Source organism: Nicotiana tabacum, chromosome 20 (genome assembly GCF_000715075.1).
Source record: "Nicotiana tabacum cultivar K326 chromosome 20, ASM71507v2, whole genome shotgun sequence".
NCBI classification, from domain to species: Eukaryota; Viridiplantae; Streptophyta; class Magnoliopsida; order Solanales; family Solanaceae; genus Nicotiana; species Nicotiana tabacum.
Genome location: NC_134099.1, coordinates 17,289,233 through 17,296,207, shown reverse-complemented (window position 1 = coordinate 17,296,207; position 6,975 = coordinate 17,289,233). Strand labels below are relative to the sequence as shown.

General features: G+C 36.3%; 1 pseudogene; it reads left to right on the top strand.

Moving 5' to 3' along the window:
• The first annotated feature begins 3,131 nt into the window (after positions 1 to 3,131).
• Positions 3,132 to 3,684, top strand: LOC107816236 (large ribosomal subunit protein eL32z-like; annotated as a pseudogene).
• Positions 3,685 to 6,975: the final 3,291 nt, after the last annotated feature.

Genomic DNA, 6,975 nt, shown 5'->3' with positions numbered 1-6,975 from the left:
GTTATGTGCACCAACTCAATCTTATGTGTGGAATGCGTGTGATATGTGTGGTGGTCAAGATGGTCACTTTCAAGATTGTGCTTATATTTCTTATCTTCTCTCAACCCCTTACTTTGATGGTTCTTCTTTTTCTTGTGAAGTTAATAGGAAGAAAGAACCCAGGTATGAGGACCTGAAAGAGATCGAGGATATGCTAAAGTGCCTTATGGAACAATATGATGAGATACAATTGTGGATACAAAGGCAAGGGGCAACTATTCACAACTTGGAGGCTCAAGCGAATAAATTAATTGAACCTTGTAAAGCGCAACAAGTTGACATTATGGATAGTAGCCAATATGAATATGAATTGGTTGCAGAAATTGCCATTATATTGGAGGATTTAAAAAAAATACGAGGATAAGATAGAGGAGAAGGCCAGAGTAGAAGACCAACAATCAATCGAACTAGATTTTAAGGATACCGATGTCGTAGAAGAGATACCAACCAGGGATATTGAGGATACATATTTAGTTGACTCTAGTGTCATTAGTGTTAAGGATGTTGACAATCCCAATGTTTGTGTAGTTGAGAGCATTGGTCCACACTCCAAGTATTTTTCCACATTGTGTATGTATGATGATATTAAAATAGAGTCATCCGAGCCACTTGAGGAGTCAAGGAGTAAGGAATAAGATGCCTACATTCTGGACTTCTTCATGCCAAAAAGTCAGGAATACGCATCTCATCCAAAGGCCAAGAAGTGCAAAATACTACATTATTTTATTGGGCTAGTCAGATTCGTTCTACCACCCTAGGAGCATAATCACATAGCAGAATCAAAACTTGGGGTCCAATTCATAAGTTCGAAGTGGAGGCAGAAAGTGATTCACGTCGTGCCGCGACGTTAAATTAAGCGTTTGTCGGGAGGCAACCCAACTTTACTGCTTTCTTTTATTTTTTTAATTATTTTTTATTATATTATTTTTGTAGTGTCGATTTTTTATTTTCTAGGAGCATGAAAAACAAAGCTATTGGAAGGATGCAACAACAAACCAGATGGTTGGAACAAAGAGTGACGTAACCACACGAAGGACCAGGCCTGAGAGAAGTCTGAGTACCCCATGAGATGCTAGTGCTTCGGCCTTTGGCCTACCAGGGAGTTTCTTTTACCCTCTTGTATGTTGGGGCGCATTGGGGACAATGCACAATTTTAAGTGTGGGGTAAGGAGATTGTCTGGGTGACTTTCTATGCTATTTTAGTTATGTTAGTTTAATTGAATATTTTTTTAAATAGAAAAGATTGGACTTTTCCCGACGATGGATCTATTAGACAATTTTCTTAAGGGATTTAAATTTAAGTCTAAAAAAAAGATTTTTTGTTAGGTAGTGTAGCAATTCCCCTTTGGTTTTTCTTTGTGCCGCGGTTCTTTTCCAAGGGTTTTATTTGAACTGGGTGTAGTTAGCCTTTTTTTTTAGGAATAAGAGCCATTGTGTTGTGTTTTGGATTGAAGCAATATCTCTTGACTTTGTTATGCCTTGAGAATAGTGAGTACTTTGATTGTGACACTTGGGCTTAGTTTTTGACTCTTGTATAAGTACCTTAAATTGTATGATTTTAAATTTGCTTAACTGCTTTGACTAGAATGTATTGATGAATCCAATCCTGAGTGAGTTATGTGCCATGTGTGTGTGAGGTTTGGGTGTTATTCTCTGCATTGCATTTGAGGCCTAGAACTTGCCTCGTGTGTTTGCAAAGCGAAATAGTAGTTTTGTTCAGTCTTAGAAGTGATATAGGCGTTTCTTTGTTGAGCCAGATATGTATATTTTACCGCCTAATTGTTATGTATCGTAGTTAACCCCTTTGAGCATGTAATCCTGTTTCTTTGTCAACCACATTACAAGCCTTACCCATTTGTTTGAATTAACCATCTATTTGAACCTTCTAACCTCTCATGAGCACGTGAATTGTTATAAGTTGTGTAAAAGTTAAAATGTGGGATGATTGGTTTGGCTTTTGAGTGGAACTAATGAAATAAGGGGAAAGGTGCACTATTTTGAAAAATTAAGATCCACTTAAATAAATAAAAAAAAAGTTGTATTGTTGTGAAAAAAAATTCCTTGATAAATGGTGACTCTTGATGTAATTGTGCTTGTGCGTAAAGAAGTATGTGGTACAATACATTGATGTGAAGGTAGAGTTTGGTTTGACATAAGTATGAGGTTTGAATATTAATGTATATGTATTAAAGTACTTAGGGAGGTGTAGTCACTCTTATATCTAAATGTAACCTACCCATCCCGCAGCCTACATTACAACCAAATAAAGTTCTATTTGATCCTAGACTGAATGAGCTCGATTAGTAGAGTAATACACTATGGGCAAGCCTATGGTGCATCTTTTGTGGCATATGAATATTATTTCTGAAAGTGAGTGAATTCTTTCTATCTTGAGTTCCTAAGTGCTCTTAAATTTTATTGTGTGGAACTACTCTCTTTTGTTGTGTGAGGGAACTTGATTCATGAAGTAAAGGTAATGTCAGTGTTCTCTATGTTAGAGTAAGTGAGTGAGTTGTGAATAATGCATGGTACTTGTGAGTCAAATCTTGAGGCGAAGATGTTACGCTTTTGTGCTTAGTCTATTTTAAATATTCTTGGTGTGATGAGTTAGGATAATTGTTTTTAAAAAGGTCGTGTATATATAAAGTGTAGTTTGATTGCTCGAGGATGAGTAATGGTTTAAGTGTGGGGTGTTGATGATAGGCTATAATTACGTATTTTAGTCGCTTATTATACTCAAATTTACTGCACTTTAATTGAGTTTGAGCTTTAATCACTAGTGTCTCGCACTAATTATGTGTTTTATGCCTTGTAGGAGTAATTTCGAGCTATGTAGATGTTATGAAATGAATTCAATGATTTGTAGCTTTGAAGTCTGAGTAAAAGCTCAAGGAATTAAGCCGGGATCGTGTTCGGGGGTCAACAGATGATAGTTAGAACAAACGAAGAATCGAGTAGGTATATTGCGCACTATTTAGTAAAATGCACATAACTCTTTGTTCAGAACTCCATTTGGGCTCCACAATATATGGTTGGAAATCTAACTCAAAGACTACAAAAGGCGCAGCTGCTTAGCCGAAACCCTAGTTTAAGGTAAGAGGGAAAAAATGGCGGTGCCACTGTTGAACAAGAAGTAGTGAAGAAGAGAGTTAAGCAGTTCAAGAGAGCTCAAAGTGACCGCAGAATCACTGTCAAGCCAAGCTGGCGCCGACCAAAAGGTATTGATTCTAGGGTTAGAAGAAAGTTCAAGGGATGTGTCCTGATGCCCAACATTGGATATGGGTCTGACGAGAAGACTCGTCACTATCTTCCCAATGGCTTCAAGAAGTTTGTTGTGCACAATGCAAGTGAGCTTGATGTTCTAATGATGCACAACAGAACTTACTGTGCTGAGATTGCACATAATGTGTCGACAAGGAAGAGGAAAGAAATTGTTGAGCGAGCAGCTCAACTTGATGTGGTTGTGACTAACAAGCTTGCTAGGTTGCGCAACCAGGAGGACGAATAAGTATTCATGCTTCGGAAGAGATATTTGAGCCTTGGAAGAGACCAATATATATTCAGTATTTGAACTTATTGCATGTCTTTTGACTGCAATCCAGTTTTGTGTTTTTCTTAGCTGTGGCTTTTGAACCATCCAATTGCTTTCAAATGCTTAAATCATCAGATTTTAGCTTTTAAAAAAAAAAGAGCTACAACTTTAATGTTTTATGTTTTTCCAAATTCCAAACGGAACAGGGTGAAAAGTGCGCATCAATAGTGCAGCTGGCGGCCCTCAAGCCACGCTAAGGCCGTACTCGTCAAGCAGAATCAAAGTTGATATGTGCGGTCTGAGCGCGGTCCAAGTGCGTCCGCACACGTCCTGTCCAGAAAATGTGTCCTTTTTTGCATAGCAGAAGGTGTAATTGTTTGGACCCAACCATACTTGGTATATATACATGGAAAAACTGTATTTTGAAGACTTTTGACATAATTTAGACCTAAGGAGGCTAAGGAGACCGAGGATTCGACCTAAGGAGGCAAGAACACATTAGGAGCAAGGCGGAGAATTCGTCCATGGGTTTTTTACTTCCTTCTTCCTATTTTCATTGCTGGTTATGAATTTGAGTATTGTGTTTCATATACTTTTATGAATAGCTAATTTTTTATCTAGGGTTTTGATGAAACCTTTTGTAGGATAAATTCTTGTTATGTTTTTATATAATTGAGCCATAGTATTTTCTCTATTTACTCAACTATATTATTCTTGTGATTGATTGAAGGGCCCTCAATTAGTTGTGCCTATTTAATATGTATTACTCGTGAGAGAGTGCATATTTAGGTAGTTGTTGAACAATATCACTTCCGACATATGTGAGGAATCAATAACTAGGGGTTTAAAGGTGGGATTAGGGATAACGAAACATTGGGTGTGATCTAAGTGAGCTGTAATTGTAAGCACGTGATTTTTGCCCAATATGAGAATTACTCCCAAAAAATTCAAAAATAAAATAATTTTCCTTGGTGTGCAATTTTTGTGATATTTTTGTAACTATTTGTATGTTTGTCTGTGCATGTTTATTTGTTAAATTATTAAAAATACAAAAATATGTCGCATTTTGCATGTAGGATTTAATTCTACAATTGTTAGTAATTAAATTTGTTTTACAAAAAAATAAAAATTACAAAAATAGGCATCGTTTGCATTTTTAGCATTTAATGTCCAAATATACAATTTTATGCTTAATTATTACTTAATTGTGCGTTAATTGTTATTGGGAGTTAATTTGCGCTTTTATAACTTAATTTAGCTCTTAATAATAAGTTAAGTATTTTTATAATTTAGTTTTAGAGAAATAAAAGAAGAAAAGAGAGCGAAAATATAAAGAAAGTCGGAATTGGGCCTCTTCTTCGATTTCAAGCCACAGGCCCAAAAAATGGCCCAATCTTCCCAAACGACCCAGTTCGAAATGAACTGGGTCGACCCAGTCCATAACCCAACATCCTATTATCTTACATTTTACAAAACAAAACAAAAAAAAGAAAAGAAAAGAAGAAAAACCCTAAAAACTAAAAACCCATCCGCCCCCCCATTCCTCATCTTCTTCTTCTCCAAAAACACCCCTAGCTCCCCTCCCATGGCAGCCATGGCTGTTGCCATTCCCCCCGTCCCTCACACCTCCAACACACTCACACACGCACAACTCCTTCATCTTCTTTCTTCAATAAAAAACGCAGCCAACCCTCCGTCGAACCCCGTCGCGCTACTGCATCGTCTGCTTCTTCATAGTTGTTGCTGCATTGTCTGCTTCTTCTACTGTTGTTGTCCGCTGCTGCATCGTCTGCTTCTTCTACTGCTTCTGCCCGTCGAGCAGCTGATTCGAAACCACCTCGTCGCCGCTGGACAGAAAACCAACGAGCAACATGAGGTGAAGAAGAAGAAACAACAGTCTTGGAGATGTTGCTGTCCGCCACTGCTGCGTTTTGCTGCTGCCCACTGCTGCATTTTGCTGCTGCCCGCTGCTGCTCCGTCATGCTGCTACTTGCTTTTGCTACGACCAGCTATGGACGAGCTTCATCGAGCTCGAACTCGAGCTCTCATGGTTGTCGCTGCGTCTTCGTCTCCATTCGCGTTGCTGCTACTATGTCGCGCTGATGCCTGCTCCGACGTGTTGCTGCTGCTGTTCCATCGTGTTGAGCTGTTGCTCATGGAACTGCTACTGTAGTTGCTGCGTCGTCTTCAAACGACGCCAAACGACCATCTTCTTCGATCGTCATTTCGATCCGGTTAGTGGGTTTAAGATTTGGGTTTAACATTCTGGTTTTGTTCATCGTTGAATTAATTTTTTTTAGTTTGTTCATGTGTTTTGTTGGTTTAATTTTCAGATTCAAATGAAAATTTAATTAATTGTTTTTCAGTTTATTTCATGTTAATTTTATTTATTTTTGTAAAAAAGGAATTGTTAGTTTAGTTTTAATATAGAAAGGTATTCGTTTAAATCGTTCAAATCCGTTGTTTGTTGTTAATATAGATTTAGTTCGTGTTCATCTTGTTTGAAGTTCGTTTTTAATTTAGTAATTTAATGTGAAGTTATGTTTTGGTTTTAATTTTTGGATCATGCATCTTTGTTATAAGTTTTGTTGGATTTAATTTAAGAAAGATTAGTTGATTATTTGAAGATTAGTGATTTGAATATGTTTATTTGTTTTGTTTAAGTTTAATTCGAAGTTTGAACAAAGTTTGTTTGTTATTGTTATTGAATATTTTCATTCATATTCATACTTTGTTTGGTTGATCTTGAATCCGAAATTTGTATAGTTTGATTTCTTGTTTATCATTTATGATTATTTCTTGAATTTGTCTCGTAATCTTATTTAAGTTTAATATAGGAATTGTTGGTTGTAATGTTGTTAGAGTTGATTTTAAGTTCAATATTATTGAATTTAGAAATTTGAATATACTTGTTTGTTGTTGTTGTTGTTGTTGAATCTGAAAATAGGTTTGTTTGTTGCTAAAAATATTGTTCAATCAAATTTTAGTTGTTCTTTGTTGTTCAATCATGTTCATGTGATTTGTTGTTGAAATGTTGAAGAAATCATGTTCATGAGATTTGTTGTTTGAATTTATGTAGAAATTGGTCATATAGACTATATTTTGGTTGAGTTTGATTAATTGATTTGTTATAGCTGATGGGGTAATTTGGTAAATCGCAGTACGTTTGGGGTAAAATAGTAATTGCAATAAGGTCGGAGGGGTAGTTTAGGAATTGTACATTTTGTAATTTTTTATATGAAGCATGTGGGACAAAATGTAATGGGTTGGGTTGTGATATAATTGTTTAATATAAAGGGGGGACAAGACAAAATTTAGTGGGGAGGAATCTTATATTTGTTTAGTGAAGCATGGGAGACAAAATATAATGGGGTGGTGATGATATATTTATTTAATGTAATGAG